Here is a 20,897-nt window from a genome sequence, read left to right on the forward strand (position 1 = left end):
GTGTGGGACTGGAGAAACAGCAATGCAATAAGATAATATCACATGACCAAGAGTCCAGAGGATAGTTCTCATGGCTTAGGTTGAGTAACATCTAATCCTGTACATCTGTAAATAGTCATGTTCCTCCAATAAACCAATTACCGTTCAGACATATCTATGTCTCTGCAATTGTTCCTTCTCAGTAACAACCAACATACAACATGGTGGCAGCAGTGAAGGACCTCCAAATCTCCAAAAATCTACCTTAAAATAAGTTTGCAAGTCTGACCTGAAAAGAAGTGCCAAAACTGAAGACTTTAGTAAGACAGTTGAAAATCACCAAAAGAGTTCCATAGAGGATGTGGAGGCTGAGAGGAAGAGAAAAGATCAACTGTTCAGCTTGCTAAGAGCCACACTATAGCACGTGATGGTCCATGAAAATCCCCACCCAGCAGCACAACCGAATGACGATCAAGGAAGGGTGAGAAAACCTTGAAAAAGGTTCAAAATCTTCGAATTAATGGCACAGGAATTAGGCATCTCTGGTCAAATTCCATTTTTTGTGAGTGCAGGTTTCCATATGCCCACAGCCTGGGTCTGAGGTCAACGCCATTACATGTGGTGACCAAGTGACAGCATTGGAAAAAAAAGTCAGCTGCTTAAAAATGATTCCCCAGCAGGAAGAAAGCAGTGCACAGAGCTTAATAGCCATTTAAGAAGTCTGCAAAGTTTAGGAATGATTATCAAAAAGGGTCAGCGACCACAGCAGTATCAGAGAAAGGCTGATCAGTGCAGGAAAGCTCCATTACTACAACAAAGTTTTAAAGATCAAAGCAGACCTTCTAAGAGCTGAAATTAGCTATGGATTCCAAATTCACCTTGCCAGATCGATTTGGGTACTTGGGCCAGCTAAGACACAGAATTGTGCATTATGGAGGAAGAGATTCTTAAGATTCAGAATTGCATCTGGATTGAACAATAAGTCAGAGGCTGAACAAGTCAGTAAATTATTTAAAAGAAAAATATTGCAGGTGCTAGAAATCTGAAAAACAGAAACTCAGTAGGTCAGATACCTTAGAGAGAGAAACAGAGTTAACATTTCAAAGCCATGTGGTCCTTGTGTCATACGGATTTAAAATGGTAACTGTGTTTCTCTCTCCAAAGATGCTGCCAGATCTGCTGATTTTTTCCAGCATTTTCCCTTTTTATTTCAGTGCATTATTTATTATATTGGAGCAATGATAACGTGATAGCAAGACAATGCATTAAGGAAAGATCAGAAAAATTCAAAGAAGTCGTTAAAGTCTTTGATAATTATTTTAATTTACAGAGTAACAAGACATTGGAAAGAGCCAAGTTTAACAAAAGGGTCCAGAAACCTGATGAACATTATCAATGGCCTATATCAATTGGCTGAATGTTGTGAATTTGGAGATCTTAAATCTGAACTGATATGAGACCACATCATAGTCAGGGTTACAGATGACAACATATCTGACCTACTGCAATCCAAAGAAGACTTAACTTTGGAAAAGGCCATACAGTTAGTCAGACAATCAGAAGTTTGTCAACAAAAGAGAACCATATTAAGAAGAGCGGAGAAACTGTGGTTCAAAAAACTCCCAATGATGGCACAGTTTATTAAACAAAAGAATATCAAAGGCACTCTAGGGAAAAAGACACCTTATGGAACAAAAGTTCAAGGCACCATTAATCCATGCCAGTGCTGTGGCACCGAAAAGCCCCACAGGTGCAAGCAGTGTCCTACAAGCACTACAGAATGCCTTCACTGCAAAAGGTTTGGACACTTTGGAAAGATGTGCAGAAGTAAAAACAAAAAACTGCGGATGCTAGAAATCCAAAACAAAAATAAAAATACCTGGAAAAACTCAACAGGTCTGGCAGCATCTGTGGAGAGGAGCACAGTTAATATTTCGAGTCCATATGACTCTTCAACAGAACTAAGTAAAAATAGAAGAGATTTGAAATATAAGCTGGTTTAAGGGGGGCGGTGGGACAGCTGGATAGAGGGCCAGTGATAGGTGGAGATAGCCAAAAGATGTCATAGACAAAAGTGTTGAAGGTGGTGATATTATCTAAGGAATGTGCTAATTAAGGGTAGAAAGCAGGACAAGCAAAGTACAAATAGCACTAGTGGGGGTGGGGTGGGGTGAAGGAATCGAAAAAGGCTAAAAAGGTAGAGATAAAACAATGGATGGAAATACATTTAAACATAATGGAAATAGGTGGGAAAAGAAAAATCTATATAAATTATTGGGAAAAATGGGGGGGATCGGAAAGGGGGTGGGGATGGAGGAGAGAGTTCATGATGTAAAATTGTTGAACTCAATATTCAGTCCGGAAGGCTGTAAATTGCCTAGTCAGAGGATGAGGTGCTGTTCCTCCAGTTTGAGTTGAGCTTCATTGGAACAATACAGCAGGCCAAGGACAGACATGTGGGCATGAGAGCAGGGTGGAGTGTTGAAATGGTAAGCAACAGGGAGGTCTGGGTAATGCTTGCAGACAAACCAAAGGTGTTCTGCAAAGCAGTCACCCAGTCTGTCTTTGGTCTCTCCAATGTAAAGGAATCCGCATTGGGAGCAATGAATGCAGTAGACTAAATTGAGGGAAGTGCAAGTGAAATGCTGCTTCACTTGAAAGGAATGTTTGGGCCCTTAGACGGTGAGGAGATGGGAAATAAAGGGGCAGGTGCTGCACCTTCTGCGGTTGCATGGGAAGGTGCCATGGGAGGGGGTTGAGGTGTAGGAGGTGATGGAGGAGTGGACCAGGGTGTCCCGGAGGGAACAATCCCTGCGGAATGCCACCAGTGGGGGTGAAGGGAAGGTGTGTTTGGTTGTGGCATCATGCTGGAGTTGGCGGAAATGGCGGAGGATGATCCTTTGAATGCGGAGACTGGTGGGGTGATAAGTGAGGACAAGGGGGACCCTATCACGTTTCTGGGAGGGAGGAGAAGGTGTAAGGGCGGATGCGCGGGAGATGGGCCGGACACGGTTGAGGGCCCTGTCAACGACCGTGGGTGGAAAACCTCGGTTAATGAAGAAGGAAGACATGTCAGAGGAACTGTTTTTGAAAGTGGCATCATCAGAACAGATGCGACGGAGGTGAAGGAACTGAGAGAATGGGATGGAGTCCTTACAGGAAGCGGGTTGTGAGGAGCTGTTGTCGAGGTAGTTGTGGGAGTCGGTAGGCTTGTAATGGATATTGGTGGACAGTCTATCATCAGAAATTGAGACAGAGAGGTCAAGGAAGGGAAGGGAAGTGTCAGAGATGGACCATGTGAAAATGATGGAGGGCCCTCAATGGACACATCATCAATTTTAAGTTGGAAAAAGGAGCAAGTGTAACAGTCCTGTCCAATTAAGAACCGTGGCTAGCAAAATAATGGCTGAGGACAACTGAAACCTAGTTATGTGGTCCAGGAGGGATCAAGTTACAAGTGTTTGGCATGTTACAAGCAACAATCCAATACAAGAACAAACAGATACTGGGAACATTATATGTTATTTGCAATCAGGAATTATCTCTCCTGAGCAAAAACACCTATGTCAACCTCAGCTTCAGCAAGACATCGGAGGATGTCACTCAACAGATCAATGAGACCAAATCGGAGACCCTCAATCCATCCACATTGTTATGATCCTTGGCCAGACCCCCAAGTTGTTGGTGAGGTCTGGTTAGGGACCAGTAATATTTTGTTTAAAGTAGACAAAGTTTGAGACTTAAGACAATTGCTCAGTGAGTAAAGCCATGAGATTCCATAGATTTTGAACAAACAAAAATAATCTTTATTATACAAGGTCAGAAAGATAAAACAATTTACAAGAGATCCTAAATTTAGGATTAATATGAGGTATGTATGAATTAATAGGCAAACTGTGGTCAAACACATCACACGACAAAATAGATGCCAAATGCAACCAAAACAGATTCCACAGATTTCTCAACAACCCACCCAAATGCCAGTAAACCAATGTCACTGAAACTTCGTCTCTGTCAGGAGGGTTTCCAATCTTCACCATCAAAGATCTCACCTTGGAGTTCTCTCCAAAAGTCACTCCAACTCAGACGGCTTCAATGTCTGTCCACCTTGCAAGTTTCAATCTCATCTCCTGAGATTCTGTTCCCCTGGATTTCCAAGTATACACTCAAGCACCAACTCACAAGCACAACTTCAGATCTTCAGGCGCGCTGAGCAGAACACCACTGTTTCTGACCCAAGTGCCTGCAGCACAGAGTTACCAACCTTCAGCTGCCTTCTTGGATCTTCAGGGTTTGTCCTGAGCCCTCTTCGATTTTCAGGGCTTCTCCCGAGCCGTCTTCACTTAAAGTCTGCTACCCACAGCCCTATCTCTAATTGGAGCCTGTTTCTCTGCTCCTTCCTTTTTTTTCTTAAGTTAACTGGGACCTGTCTCTGTCTTCTATCTCTGTCCCTTACCTGGGACATCCTTTAGGGAACTCTCACTGTTCCCTCTCCCATGTCCCCTGTCTGGGACACTTGCTGGCTGTGGTGCTCTGCACTCAGTCACCTGACCTGGATTTTTATGCTCTTTTCTCTATGCACAAATGCACTGGGCCCCAAAGAATGTAAAAAGGTCAATCTGCACATGCGCAGCCCAGTCCTGGCTTGTGCATGTGCAAAAAGTTCACAAAGGTTCCAAGGCCCATCAGGAGTTGAAGTTCCTGACCTCCAAGCTCAACATCAAGGAAACATTGAGATTCAAGCTTCCCTTGGAAGAAAGAAAGCTTCACTACAGTGAAGGTGTCTTTACAATGGCTTCACAAGAGATGCTTAACATCATAAACTTCTAACAAATAGCTTATTACATACTATACAGATAAACTTTTCATGTTGTTCCACAATTACACATATCTTATAAAGTTACAAAGATTTAGCCAAAGACAAGCAATTCATGTAACAAGTAGGATTAACAGGATTTAAACATCTTAGAATTATCATAACTCGGAATCTGCCTTTTCTCCTATACCCTTTCTTTAAACTCTAAACAGAACACTAACAGTTTAGGGCCATAATCTTTTCATGGTCAACCAAAGATAGCGAAGACACATTAAGGTTTTCTTTAGAAAAATCTTGGCCAGTTTGTGTTTCTATTTTGTACTAAGGGGTTGTCAACTTTTCTGGGGTAACTGCAAACCAATACACTGCTAGTCATCCCCTCTTCACATATGGATTCATATTAGTCATGCTATATGCTACAACTGACTTTCGTATGGGTTTCTCCAATACAGAAGAACATAGGTTTTTTCTTACTCTTCTCCTCTCACAATGGAAGCATGCCTTGAATGGGCCCTTTAGGTTTGCGACAGAAACTATGTATGTCTGACTGACAACCAAAATTATCTTCCTCACTCACTTCCTCCATGACAGCCTTTCTATTTTCATTGTTTTGATCAACACCAGATGAATAAACAGGCATTGAGGGAGTTTTCTTCTCCTTACTCAAGTCATTTTCTGGTTTATCCAAGAGATATGCTACAGTGTACAGCACACATTCATATTTTTCTCACTGATGCTTGTAAAATGGAACCTTTATCTCCATTTCTTTCACAATTTTATCTAAATATTTGTTTGCTCTTTTATTTCCAATTCTTTTTCAAGCTTGTTAATCTTTTCATTCAGTTTAGCAACTATTCTGGTGATTTTAGTTGTTTTTGTTTCAGAGTTATTTGCTGAACCCTTATATAAGCATAACAACTTCTTTTCTTGATGAAGTTACAACAGCTCATTAGTCTTGGTTTTTAATTCAACATTCAACCAACTGTGCTGATTCAGCAGCAATTGATTTTCCTGCTCAAGGCATTTTTTAAAATACTTAGTAGAGACTTCCGATACTTGAAGTTAATCAAGTTTTAACTGAAGATCTATTTTTGTTGAATTTGCTTCTACAATTTATTCATTTAGACATTTCAAGTCATCAATCAAGTGTGCTGCTTCTGGTGACCAACGCACCAGGGTTCTCACCAGTTCTCGTTTTTCATTAGCAAACTCATCTTTCGTGCGTGAAAGTTGGTACTCTACATAGATCAGCTTTTCCTTCAATTGCTTGTTATCAGCAATAAGCTTCTCATGTTTGGCCACAATAATTTTTAGGAGTTTGGCAAGATCAGCATGATCAAGTGCCTGCTGCAACACAATTGTCATCATGTTAATGTTTACACAGGCCAAGTCATTACCCTATACAGAGTCTATCCCTTCCATAGGTAAACTAGGAACAATTCCCACTGTAACAATTCCGTTTACTAAGTCACTTTTTAAATTGACTTTACACAAGGGAACAGGTTCATAAATCCCACTAATACCCTTTATTAATACTTTATCTTTCATCAAACCATCTGGAACACAAATTATATCATCAGCCACCATTAATGACTGATCTGCCCAATGTCACTCAAAATATTTACTTGTTAACTTGTTTTGTTGGAGGAATAAGGAAACACTTCTGCCTTTGAAACAAAAGCTCCTAAACCTCCAGTAACTTGACTCACTTTAGCAGTAATTAAGGAAAAATTCCCTTGACTAACCTGAGCCATATCCCCCTTTCTAGCAGGTTCTGAGGGAACATGTTTTACTTGTGCTATTGTTATGGTTTTAATGACCATTTCCTTTTCTGATAGACCTTTTCTAAAGACTCCTTAAGCATTCTTATTTGCGCTACCAGTTTACTATTCAGCTTCCAACTATGGGCTTTGAGATGCCCTGTTTATGGCAATAAAAGACTACCAGTTATTTTCATCCCTTTTATACTCTATATTATCATTTTTCTTGACTGGAATAACTTCTGACTTCTCCATAAAGCTATACTCTCTGTTTCTCCAGCTTTCATGGGGATTTACAAATGCAGATCCACTAACCCCCAACTGTCTATGTGATATATCATACCCATCTGCCAGAACCACTGCTTCCTGTACCCTAGAAACCCTACGGTCCTCTAGGTGTAATCTGATAGCTATTGGGATGCTATTTTGAAGTTCATCCAGTATAATTAGTTACCTCCCATTCTCAAAATGTTGTTCTAACTTCTAGGATTGAAACCACCAGTCCAGCAGCATTTCTTTCTCCCTAGCAAATTCTACAAACACTTCCTTCAGTCTTTTCTTTAAAGACTGAAATTTCAACTGATATGCTTCAGGGACAAGCTCATAAGCATTAAGTGCCACAGTTTTAACAACCTCATAATCTGAAGATCGTTTTTCCGAAAGTCGATAATACACGTCCATGGCCTTCCCGACAAGAACATTTTGAAAAATAGTTAGGAGATTGGTTCAGTTGTAGAAGACAGAGTAGTGATAACGGCTATGTACTCACATTGGAAGGAAGTGACTAGGGCCTCTAATATTCACTATGTTTTGATTTATGATTATATGTATATGATTTAGATAACAAAACAGAGATCCTTACTTCCAACTTTGCATCACTCAAGATGGCTTCTGGTCTGACAGCCTTCTTCAGATTTTCTCTGCTCTGCTGTTCTATTCATTGTCATCTTTTGCTCTCTCTCTCTCTCTCAATCTCCTGTCTTACACTGATGTAAGTTCCCCTGGCTTTAATCTTGGACCTAACCATAAATTAACTGCAGGTTTAAAGTTACCTGGGCCAACAGTGCACTGCTCATTGACCATCCATGCCTGGTCTCTGTTTTCCTCAGTGAGCATTGGATCTTTGCTCAATACAAAAGCAAAATATTGCAAAGGCTGGAAATTTGAAATAAAAACAGAAAATGCCAGAAATACTCAGCAGGTCTCGCAGCATCTGTGAAGAGAGCAACAGAGTTAGCACTTCAGGTTGAAGAACTTTCATCAGAACTAAAAAAATGTTAGAAATGCTTAAATGTTTAAAAGGTTTTGAGCAAGTGAGGGGGAGATGGTGGGAAGAAGAGCAAAAGGGAAGGTCTGTGACAGGCTGGAGGGTAGGAGAGATTAAATGACAAAAGGTTTTGTGGTGCAAGGTCAAAGAGAGTATAATGGGAAACTAAAGAAACAAGAGCTGTGTCTAGAGGAGGTGCTATATAGCTGCGGTCAAAAAAAGGAAAATATGAGAGAATCAAGAGAAATAAACTAAACCAGCAAACAAAAATGAAACAAAATGAAGGCAGAGGTTACAATCTAAAATTGTTGAACTCGATGTTGAGTCCAGAAGGCTGTAAAGAGCCCAGTCAAAAGATGAGGGAGGTCCTGTCCTTTGAGCTTATGTTGAGCTATATTGGAACACTGTAGCAGGCCAAGGACAAAAAGGTCAGAGTGGGAGCAAGATGGAGAATTAGATTACATGGTGGCATCACAGTGGATGTGGTGAAACTTACAGTGAATGTTCCGTTGAATACAGATTGATCGTTGCTCAAACTTGAATTCAAAATTCCTCGACTTCTCTGGAGATCAAAGCTATATTGCTCTATTGAACTGTACTGTTGTCTCAGCTGCTGTGTCTCTGATCAGCTGTTCAGTTGCTTAAATTATCAAGTATCTTTGTCTAGCCTACACTCCATCCCCAGCCTTGTTATTAGCTGCTGAGTTTATGATTGTCCTACTGGTTCCACTGGTTCTTCAACTTCAGCTACAGCTTGGGCCCTGGCCGGTAATTTGTTCTCCTGGGCCAAAGGCCATTTCTCTGCTGCTTTTGGAACTTTTGTTAACTTCCAACTTTGCTACCACTTTTCTGCCCTGCAATCAATTCTGTACACATTCTGGCTCTTCATTCCCATGGAAATACCTCCAGCAGTGCATCGTGTGATACTCTGATACTTTTAGAAGGACAAGAGCAGCAGATAGATGGGAACACCATCAACTGGAAGTTCCCCTCCAAGGCACTCACCATCCTGACTTGGAAATATATTGCCATTCTTTCATTGTCGCTGGGTCAAAATCCTGGACTGCAGTTGTTCAAGAAGGCAGCTCATCAACACCTTCTCAATGGCAACTATGGATGGGAAATAAATGCTGATCCAGCCAGTGAAGCTCTCATCCCATGAATGAATAATAAAAAAAAATTCTAACCTTCAGTTTGTTTTTGGACTTGTCCACCCTCTTATCTGTTTCTCTGAACCTGGACATCAGTTCAGCAATGCGCCAAGCTGAGACAACCCTACCTATTTCAGCATTTATCCCACCATAAGACCTCTGACTTTAACTCCCATTATCTCCTCTCTATTTCTTATTTACTCCCAGCACCTTTCTATTCTAATCTTGCTAGGTCACCAGCTAGTCCAATAGCAAATTTGAGAATTCCATCAAGACTGTGAAATGACATTTTGTGAAATGCAAGGAGTCTGGTCACGCAGAGTTTCTGACTCTGTTAGACTGACACAACACATTCGGTGAAGGTATAGGTGCAAGTACTGCACAGAGGCTTATGGGCCAACAGGTGCAAGACACTGCTCAGATATTCAACCAAGGAAAATACTTGTGAGCTTTTTGCCTGGAAGCAACACCAGCAATATTAATGTGACAAGAATGCAAAACCACTTCAAGAAACACACCCTGGCGTTACAGTGCAGATGATTTGTTTGGGTTATATTTCAGAGTTTCTTTATGTGTTTTCCTTTATTGAACTCTGAAATAGTATATTATTTTCCTTCTTTGAGGGGTGAGATGCAATCTGAGACACACATTGATTGTAAGTGTGTAGCGTTGAGGTCTTGGAATTCATAATGTGACTCATCAGATGATGAGTCAGATGATTTATTTGCTTTTTTTCTCTATCCTGTGTGATCCAGTAAACAGTGAGCACTTGTAGTTCCTAAAAATTATTGCAAGTTTACTTGATATTTTATATACATAAATAAAACATAGTTTTTTTTATAACAACTCATGGCTACGCCTACAATTGACAGAGGTATTCCTACTCTTCTTCCAATTATATCTTGCAATCATTTAACTCCACCTCAACAGGCAGTCACAGCCTTTGATTAATGTCGCTTGCAAAATACAATGCAGCACTCATTCGTACTATGTCATGCACCTTTCTAGCATATGTACTCAAATCCTTGAATCAGTCTTGAATCTACAACAAAAACAGAATTACCTGGAAAAACTCAGCAGGTCTGGCAGAATCGGCGGAGAAGAAAAGAGTTGACGTTTCGAGTCCTCATGACCCTTCAACAGAACTGAGTGAATATTAGGAGAGGGGTGAAATATAAGCTGGTTTAAGGTGGGGGGTGGGGGTGAGGGGGGTGGGGGGAGAGAAGTGGGGGGTGGTGGGTGTGGTTGTAGGGACAAGCAAGCAGTGATAGGAGCAGATAATCAAAATATGTCACAGACAGAAGAACAAAGAGGTGTTGAAGGTGGTGATATTATCTAAACGAATGTGCTAATTAAGAATGGATGGCAGGACACTCAAGGTACAACTCTGGTGGGGGTGGGGTGGAAAGGCTAACAGGGCATAAAATATATAGATTTAAAAATAATGGAAATAGGTGGGAAAAGAAAAATCTATATAAATTATTGGAAAAAACAAAAGGAAGGGGGAAGAAACGGAAAGGGGGTGGGGATGGAGGAGGGAGTTCAAGATCTAAAGTTGTTGAATTCAATATTCAGTCCGGAAGGCTGTAAAGTGCCTAGTCGGAAGATGAGGTGCTGTTCCTCCAGTTTGCGTTGGGCTTCACTGGAACAATGCAGCAAGCCAAGACAGAAATGTGGGCAAGAGAGCAGGGTGGAGTGTTAAAATGGCAAGCGACAGGGAGGTTTGGGTCTTTCTTGCGGACAGACTGCAGGTGTTCTGCAAAGCGGTCCCCCAGTTTACGTTTGGTCTCTCAAGTGAAGCAGCATTTCACTTGCATTTCCCCTAAATTAGTCTACTGCATTCGTTGCTCCCAATGCAGTCTCCTCTATATTGGAGAGACCAAACGTAATCATTGACAATTTTGAGTGGTGTGGGATAACGGTATGGATTACTAGCCGTCATCCAGCTGCCCCAACGTTGCTGACTCCATTGTGAATGTGGACATTTCAGACTCTGTGCAATTTTGATGGAGCTGGGCTGGCATCTGAAGGAGATGTGGTTCACACCAGCTCGGAGGTGTCATGAACAATGGCAGATCCTTGAGTTGCAGGCAGGAAGCATTTGACAGGTATGTTCAAAAAGCATTGCCAAATTCACAGATCATAATGAAATGCTGTAGGTGAGTTATATATGTTCTTAATATTGTGATTGATGATTGGGCTTTGTTCTGAAAAGGTAAGTAGCCATTAAACTGACCAACGTTGTAAAAGTGGAAAAGTCTTCAGATGCAATGGAGTACATGATCCACTGGATAAATTGCTCTTCTGCATTGCACAATATTGAAACACAGATTTTACTGTGTCAATTGTCCCTTTTACTTTAAACATTTCATTAAAATTCAGCTTAGACATCTGCTTTTCTGTTACAAAACTTGAATGGCTGAGCTCTTTGTATGACTTCAAAGGCTTTAATATATTCAACTCTGAAGGTTGCATTGATACATTTGTGCAGTAGAATCTCATTGTGACCTTCAAGCCCACTAATGGATTCAGCTCAGCAGAGGTTGTTGACACAGCTGTCAAGGGGTCTGAGAGTTTCTGCGTTTTGACAATTTTATGATGTCTTAATAGGATCATGTTTTTTCAACTAATTTTTGAATGGTTGTTGGTTTATTTTGACAGTTTGATGACTTCTTAATAGGATACTGCTTTTTGAAATGGTTTTTAGTGTCTATTTACTTTGATAGTTTTATGAGCATCTCACAGACTTCCCAATGTTATGATAGAGATCATGAGTTCTATACATAGTGGATGCTGGGTGATTGAGCATAGTGGGGAGAGAGGGGAGATGTGGGAAGGTATAGAGGGCATGGGGAAATATGGGACATTGGGGGTAAGGGTTGCATAGAGTATAGCGAGTATGGAGGTGGTATGGAGTGGATGGGAATGAGAGGGTGAAGGTGGTGGATATGGGGATATGAGGGCATGGCTGTGAGGGGATGAGGAGGGTGAGGGGGAAGCTGTGCTAGCTGAAGTGAACTGGGATGACAGATCAATAGAGAAGCAGTGGCAGACATTTAAGAGTATATTTCAGAGTATTCAGAATACTATAAATACTATAAAGAGTAATTCTAAGGGGAGGACTCACCATCCGGGTTATGTAGAGATATTAAAGAAAGCATCAAACTTAAGGAAAAAGCATACAATTCCGCAATGATGAGTAGCAGGACAAATGATTGGACAGAATATAAATAATGGCAGAGAATGACCAAAAGGTTAATCAGGATAAAGAAATTAGAGTATGAGAGGAAGCTAGCTAGAAATGTAAAAACAGATAGCAAGAGTTTCTACAGGTACTTAAAAAGGAAAAGAGTAAGTAAAGTGAGTGTTTGTCCTCTGGAGAGTGACAGTGGGGAGTTAATAGATAATAAGGAAATGGCGGAAGAAATGAACAAATATTTTGCTTCTGTGTTCACTATAGAGGATACAAAAAACATTCCAGTAATAGCTGCAATCAGGTGGAGAACGGGCGAAAGGAACTTGGTGAAATTGAAATCACAAGGGAAATGGTACTGAGCAGATTGATGGAGCTGCAGGCTGACAAGTCTCCAGGTCCTGCTAGACCACATGATAGGGTCTTAAAAGAGATGGTTAATGAGGTAATTGATGTGCTGATGTTAATTTTCCAAAATTTGCTAGCTTCTGGAAAGGTTCCATCAGATTGGAAAATAGTAAATATAACCCCTCTATTCAAGAAGGGAGGGAGGCAGAAAACAGGAAACTATAGGCCAGTTAGCTTGACGTCTGTCGTGGGGAAGTTATTAGAATTGATTATTAAGGAGGTTATAGCTGGGCCTTAGTATAGCTCAAGGCAACTGGAAGAGTCAGCATGGTTTTGTGAAAGGAAAATCATGTTTAACCAATTTATTGGAGTTTTTTGAAGGAGTACCATGTGCAGTGGATAAATGGGAACCTGTAGACGTGCTGTATTTGGATTTCTAGAAGGCATTTGATAAGGTGCCATGTCAAAGGTTATTACGGAAAATAAAGGTGCATGGTATAGTGGGCAACATATTAGCATGGATAGAAGAATGGTTGGCAGGCAGAAAGCAGAGAGTATGCATAAATGGGTCCTTTTCTGATTGGCAGGATGTGACGAGTGGCATCCCGCAGGGGTCTTGATCTTAACTGGGGCCTCAAATTTTTACATCAATGACTTAGATGAGGGGAGTGAGGACAGTAGTTGCATTTGCAGATGACACAAAGATAGGTAGGAAAGTATGTTGTGAAGAGAACATGAGGAGGTTGCAGATGGATATAGATAAGTTGAATGAGTGAGAAAAGATCTGGCAAATGGAGTTTAATGTGGGAAAATGTGAAGTTGTTCACTTTGGCAGGAAGAACAAAAAAGCATAGTACTACTTAAATGGACAACGGCTGCATAATTCTGAGGTGCAGAGGGATCTAGGTGTTCTAGTACATGAGTCACAAAAAGTTAATATGCAGGTACAGTAAATAATTAAGAAGGCTAACAGAATGCTATCTTTTATTATGAGAGGGATTGAACATAAAAGTAAGGATGCTTTAGTTATTTAGGGCATTGGTGAGACCGCACCTCGAATACTATGAGCAGTTTTGGTCTCCTTATTTAAGGAAGATTGTAAATGCATTGGAGATGGTTCAAAGGACGTTTACTAAATTGATATCTGAATGAGTGGGTTGTCTTATGTGGAAAGGTTGGACAAACTGGACTTGTTTCCACTGGTTTAGAAGTGGGGGGTGATTTGATTGAAGTATTCAAGATCCTGAACAGCCTTGACAAGGTGGACATCGAAAGGATGTTTCCTCTTGTGGGTGAGTCCAGAATTAGGGGCCACTCTTAAAATTAGGGGTCATCCATTTAGGACAGAGATGAGGAGAATTTTTTTCTCTCAGAGGGTCGTGCAACTTTGGAATTCTTTGTCTCAGAAGGTGGTGAAGGCGGGGTCATTGAATGTTTCTAAGGCAGAGGTAGATAGATTCTTGTTAGGCAAGGGAATCAAAGGTCATCGGGGTTAGATGGGAATGTGGAAATCGAAACACAAGAAAATCAGCCATGATCTTATTGAATGGTGGAGCAGGCTTGAGGGGCTGAATGGCCTACTCCTGTCCTATTTCTTATGATCTTATGTTAGGGATGAGGGTTAGGGGGCTGTTATTCCAGGGAATGGAGACATGCCTTTTAACCTGCCTACCTTGGCTTCTGCCTACCTCTATTTCTACCTCAGGCCTGTGTCCAGCCTGTCCCTGCCATGCCACCATGAAAATAGTGTGAGCAGGCACTGCCAGGGAGGCAGCAGGATTGTGTCACAAAACTATAATAAGTTTCATAATATTATTTTCTTTTATTGTAAAGTAGGTTTATGGGTGTGAGTGTAGGTGGTTCTGTTTATGTGTTTTAATTAAAGTCAGATAGGTTGCAAGCTTGAAATTATCAAAAGAAGTTAGGGATAAAAGGCATTTGAAATGCTAATGAGCAAACATAGATGAGGGTAGCATGTAGGGTATAAAGGAAATGTGCTTTTTTAGATAAGTGAAGGTATTCTTTGGGTTTCAAAGGGATGGTAGGACGTTTACAGCTAACAAGATAAATAGAGCAAGGTTATTATGTTTATTTTTCCTAAAAGTTACTGACCATATTGACAACATGAAAGATTTTTATATTATGGGAAAAGTACATTTCCAAAGAAATATAGAATAATGAAATTTACATTAAAGAGAGAGAAACATATATAAAGAAGGAAGGTGATGTCTTTGGGCCATATAATAACTAAAAGGAGTGTGTAACACAGCCTTGGGTAAGTCTCCAGCCATGTTTGCAAAAGTCTGCTGTGTCCAGTATCTAAAGTTGGAGAAAAGCCTTTGGAATTTCATTGTCGAGTGGGTGCTGTGGTAAATTTGCTGGCTTGCTATTTAAATTTAAAATCTATTTTGAACTGTTGCTTTAAAGAGGGTGTGTAGTTGAGAGTCAGTTTAATTAGGGATTTTGGGATGTGTTATAATATTAAGTAACTGTAATATTATATATGTACTTGAAATCTTTTCTTTTGTCAATAAATGTTTTAAATAGGTTTTGAAATCTCTAAAGGTGCCAGTGGACTCATTACTCCTGAATTCAGTGCCCAAATCATCTCGTAATAAAACCAAATTGCAAAACCATTGTGATAGTGTGGGCAAGTTTCTCTTGTGGATTTGGTCACTTGGCACACATCACCTGCCACGTCATAACAATTGCGATGTCTGGAAATGGCCTGATTCACGATTCCCACCTCCAAAATGACTCAGGGGTAAGAGTGCTACCACAGAGCCAAGCTGGTATTTAGGAAGGTGCCATGCGTACTCATATACCCATGTGGGAGGAGGGAGAATCGAAGGAAGAGCAATCATCAAATCACCTCCAGCATTTCTTTCAAAAGCATTATTTGGAGATGCAATGGGACAGTCTTCCCTGCCACAATCTTGTTCTTACAGGAGACCAAGGAGAAATAAAACAGTCATATGGCACCTCAGAAAAATAATAAACGCAAATGTGTTAAAAATCATCAGCTTTCCTTATGAGACTCTGAGTTGACCAAAAGAACAGGCCTTTTCTAAATTATATCTGAATCTTTCTTGCAAACATCCAGCCTTATTTTGTAACAATGACTTCCCTAAATTCTCAGGCAGCTACATCCAGGTTAAAAAGAGAAAAACTGCATCATTACCTGTACAGAGAGGCAAGAAACCTTTCAGGCACCCAAGCAACAACAATCGACATTTATGTGTTGCTCTTCACATAACACGACATCCCAGACCTTTATAGGAGGAGTGGTGGTGCAGAGCAAACAGTGGGGGAGAAACTGCGAGCAGGGGTGGTGGGAGTGGGATGGGATGAGGGCCGAGGGCCGAGCATCATAGGGGTTCACGTTTGAAGGTGGGAGAGAGATGGAAATCCCAAAAAAGTGATCTTGAGCACAGGAGCATGGTGGCTTAAAAGTCTACCAGCAATGGTGTAACAGAGACAAATGTAGAGGTAAAGCGAAGCAAAGGCCAGTGAGGGGTTTGAAGGGAAAAGCAAGGGGGTGGGTTATATGGGGAGATGTATTGGCCGCCCCCTGACCAAAAAGTCAGTCGTCAGCCCACCCACCTGAAACCCAGCTGCCCTGGAATGAGCAGCCTTAATCGATTCAGAGTGGGATTTCTGCTCCCATCTTGGAGGGTGTTCTGCCTAGAGAGCTGCTGGCCAATCTGATTGGCTGGCAGTTCTGTAGCCCCAGCAGCATCAAGGATCAAACGGTGGCTACTGCTGGGACTACAGCCAGTCCCCGAGGAAGACAAGTCATGGAGCCCAGACTCAGAGATACGTCCGGTATTTTGGACGGGCCTGGCTGGGAGACCCCAGCAAGGCGGTGAGGTGGGTTGGGGGAGGCCAGGTTAGAGAGGCTGGTGGGGGGAGGATTAATGGGAGATGTGATCTTGGGGTGGGGCTTCCAATGGGCACAGGGGAACTCCTAAAGGGTTAGGATTAGGGTTAGTCTCCAATTTTTTGTCTGACAGTAGCCTGTGCAGTGAAAGCTGCCGGACTGCCCCCGCCTGGCTTCTGTCTTCTCCTGCCATACATAAAATAACAGCAGAAGTGAAATCAGGCCCTTAAGTGACCATTAATTGGCCACTCAATGGCCTCAATAGGCCTAAGGGCAAGGTGGGCTTCCCACCCACTGTTTGGGAGACAGGTTGGGAGTGGGTAGGAAGCCTTTAATTTATGAGCCCCCAACCTTCAAATCTATCCTCAGGGGGCCATAGAATCGAGCCCAAGGATTTTGAAATTGGTGCATTGGGTGTGGTGGTCAACATAATGGGCAGAACTTTGCCCTTGATGGGCAGGCGGGCCCCACTGGCTCGGCGGCAGGTGGGCAGTTGATCGCTGCTGACAAAATGGGCCCAGCCGCCATTTTAAGTAGGCGGGCCAATTAAGGCCCACCTAGCAGGCCGCCCGACAGGAAGCGCTATGCACTTCCTGTGTGTGGGGTGGGGGGGGGGGGCCTCAGGGAGATCGCCGCAAGGCTGGCAAATATAAAAAATAGAACAAAAAAAAATTCATTAACATGTCCCCCTCATGTGAAAATGTCACACGAGATGGGACACATTAATGAAATAAACAAAAACTTTATTAAATGTCTATACAACCGCTATCAAACCTCATCCTGCCATTGGATGAGGTTTGAAGAAAAAAAATCACTTACCTGCCTGCCCGTTGGGCCTGTTCGCAAGGGCCCCTCAAAATTGTCGACAATTGGCAAGTTAAGGGCCTTAACAAGGCCTTTAATTAATGGCGGGTGCGCGTCCCGCTGCATAGCGTGCCCGCCGTCTGAAATATCGAGATGCTGTGCACTGATGTCAGGACATTCGTGCAACGTCAGCGTGCGACATTTTAAGCGCTAGAGTGTGAGCTCTGCTAGCCACACACCAGCCAGAAAATTCTGCCCAATGTTTCTTCCAACACATGTCCTACACTACAAATGAGGCAGTTTTAATACCAGGCTCAAATAGGCAAATGTGCCTGACCATATCCTGAAGTGATTCTCTCTATTACTATAATGCTCTGCCTTAGGAACATCTGAATATTTGCTGAGTTTAACTGGTACAAACAAATTGATTGCTCTGTGTCATTATGACACAATTTCAAATTAATTTTTGGAACAGCTGTCCTAAAAACTTAGCTTGGTTGAAAAAAAAATCCCTGATGCAGCAACCGTGGCTCTTTAATACTTAATAGGCTGCAGCTAGAGAGTGTAGTCAGCAACCTATTGAAGAGCTATGTGCCATATGCACAGCATCAGAGCTCAATTATAAATATAAGGCTGGATTTTACGGCCCCACCGGACAGTGTTTGTGCTGGGAGGGGAATGGCAGGGAAGGGGGGTATACGAGAGGTAGCAAGCCCACCACCTTCCTGCTCACCCCGAGCTGTCACCATGTTAGGTGGACAGGGACCGAAATCAGCAGCCCACCCGCTATATCAGCTTGTTACCAATATTATGCTGCCCACACAATAATACGGATGGCATGGGAAGGCGGACAGGAGTGGGAGGATGTTTTTGAGGCCGAATTGAATAAAGGCTGGAAGGAAGCCACCCCACCACTTCATTCCTCGCCCCTCCCCCAATAACCAGTCCCCCACCCACCTCTCCCCTCTCCCTGGGCTCGGAGCCCTCTCCGCCCTAAAAGCCCAGGAGCTAGCTGTCTGTAGCAGCCATTGCTCTTCTTCCAGCTCCTCCTTGCAGTCTTGGCAGCGCCCACTACTGAGCTGGGACGGCTAGAGCCTCCGGTCAATCTGATTGGACGACAGCTCTCAAGGGCAGGGCTTCCTCCCACTGAGGTGCGGAGGTACCACTGCCGGTTTAGCCCACAGGCAGCACTTTAAGGCTGCAAGGCAGGCTTCTTCCAGATACGTCAGCTGCTGGCCAACTTTCCTTCTTAGGGTAGAGGAAGAGCACCCCCCTCACCCCCAACCACCATTAAAATGTAGCCCATAATCTTCATTACTTCTCTGATAACTAAGTGTGTTTATACAGCGGGTAGCAATGGAAGGATCCCCTGCCTGAACATATCCAGGGACCCCTGCTGAAAAACCATTTGTGTGTGGATGTCAGATGGGGAAATGATTGAGCTTGACTGTGATGACTTTTTCAGTTGAACAGCTTGCTGACACCAATTGACAAGAGTCTCTCAGAAAGTTTGGTGCAACAGGTAGGCTTTGGGGAGGCTCTTAAAGGAGGCGAGCAAGGTGGAAAGGTGGGGAAGATTTTTCGGGGTGAAGGCACAGCAGTGGTGAAAAAAGTGAGGAATGGACATGAGACCAGAGTTAGAGGAGTGCAGATTGCTCAAAGGGCTGTAGCAGATTACAGAAATAGGGACTAGGTAAGGCCAAAGAGGGATTTGAAAATAAAGAAGAGAATTTTAAAATCCAGCTATTCAGGATGGGAAAGCAATGTGGGTCAGTGAGCACAGGGGAAATGGGTGAATGAGTCATGGTGCGAGTTAGGAAACAGAGTTTTGCAGAGTAGAAGATATGAGACCATTGAAATAACCAAGACCAGAGCTAAGAAAAGCATGTATGAGGGTTTTAGCAGCAAATGGGTTGAGGGAGGTGTCGAGATCGGTGATATTATGGAGGCAGAAGCAGGTGACCATGTTGATGGACAGAATATGAGATAAAAAGCTCAATTCAGGTTCAAGTAGGATGCTGAGGTTACAAGCAGTCTGGTTCAACCTGAGACACTGGACAAGAAGGGGAAGAGAATCAGTGGTTAGGGACTGTGGTTAAGTGGTAAAGGCCAAAGACAACTGCGTTGATTTTCCCAATGGTTAATTGAAGGAAATTCTATGGCTAATCCAGCATTAGATGTTGGACAAACAGTCTAACGACACAGATGCAGGGAAGAGAGGTGGTGGTGAGGTGAGGTGGCTGTCACCATGTGGTACCTCCTGTTGCGTTTTTGGATACCTTTGCTGAGCGCAGCTCGTAGATGAGAAATAGAAGGGAACCTTGAATATCAGTTCAAGGTAAGTCAGGACAGTTGTCATGGTGGACATATATTTAAACTGTTGAAAAGTAAATTTAAAACTGATATCTACTAGGCAAATCAGGAGTCAAGGAAAGTTTAAAGTGCAGTTAGATACTTGGATGATATTAGAGTATCGATGGGATGAATAGCTTTCTTTGCTTTTGACTTCTTTTGTGCTTTTATGACAGAGCAATTAGGGATGGACAATAAATGCTGGCCTTGTCAGTGATGCCAACATCCATGAATGAATAAAAATAATTAGGCATGGTTGTAATGCCTCCTTTCCAACCGCAATTCATTTTCAGTTCACGCAAAAAGAAATGGGCACTTGGGTGAGAACTGAATTGCGGTTGTTAATTGTAAATTAACTGTGTTTAATTTTAGGTAGGTGGTGGACATTAACTCGGGATTCATTTGTTCCCTTATAAATAGACACTGACTTAAACTGTGGTTGTTGAGCAACGATGTGCTTGCCTGTAATCTGTAACTGTAAATAAATATTCATTAAAATGTGGAAAACTTGGCTCCAGTTATACCTTTCATCAATGAGCTATAACACCAGTCAGGGTCAATGCTTTGAGGAGAGCAAAAGAGAAAACTGGAAGATCAGAACAAGGGTAGCGCTAAAATGATCAACAGTAAGCGGCAAAAAGGAGAAATTAGAAAAGAAAATCCTAATGGCCTTAGGAAAAAGTAAAGCATTCTTTGAACCCGTTGAGAGCAAACCAAATATTAAGAACAATTGTGGCCCTTTAGCCTGATTTTAATATAATGTTGACATATGAGTGTCTGCTGTAATTTAGTCGAGTTACAGCACTCTCACCTCTGAGTCAGAAGGTTGAGGGGTTCAGGTCCCACTGTCGGTCTTGTGTACAAAATTTAGGCTGATACTCCAGTGCAGTACTGAGGAAGAGCTGCACTTTGGAAGTGCCATCTTTTGGATGAGACATTACACTGAGGCCCTTCTGCCCTCTCAGTGAAATGTAAAAGATCTGATGTAATCATCGAAGATGAGCAGTGGAGTTATTCCTGATGTCCTGGCCAATATTTATCCCTCGGTCAATATCACAAAAGCAGATGATCTGCTGAATACCACATTGCTATTTCTGGCAGCTTGCTGAGCACAAATTTGTTGTTGTTTTTCCTGTGTTACAATAGTGACAGCACTACAAAAATTTACTTCATTGGCTGTAAAGTGTTTTGCGATGTCTGGTCATTGTGAAAGGTGTTTTATGAATGAAAGCCTTTTTTATTTTACAGTAGTTTTCATGTGCTCTCTTATTCAGATCAGTTGGGCTGCTCCGGCAACTTTCTGCCTGCAAAGACTGATGGGCAAATGATCCAACCAAAGACTCGGTT

Source organism: Carcharodon carcharias, chromosome 23 (genome assembly GCF_017639515.1).
Source record: "Carcharodon carcharias isolate sCarCar2 chromosome 23, sCarCar2.pri, whole genome shotgun sequence".
Taxonomy (NCBI): domain Eukaryota; kingdom Metazoa; phylum Chordata; class Chondrichthyes; order Lamniformes; family Lamnidae; genus Carcharodon; species Carcharodon carcharias.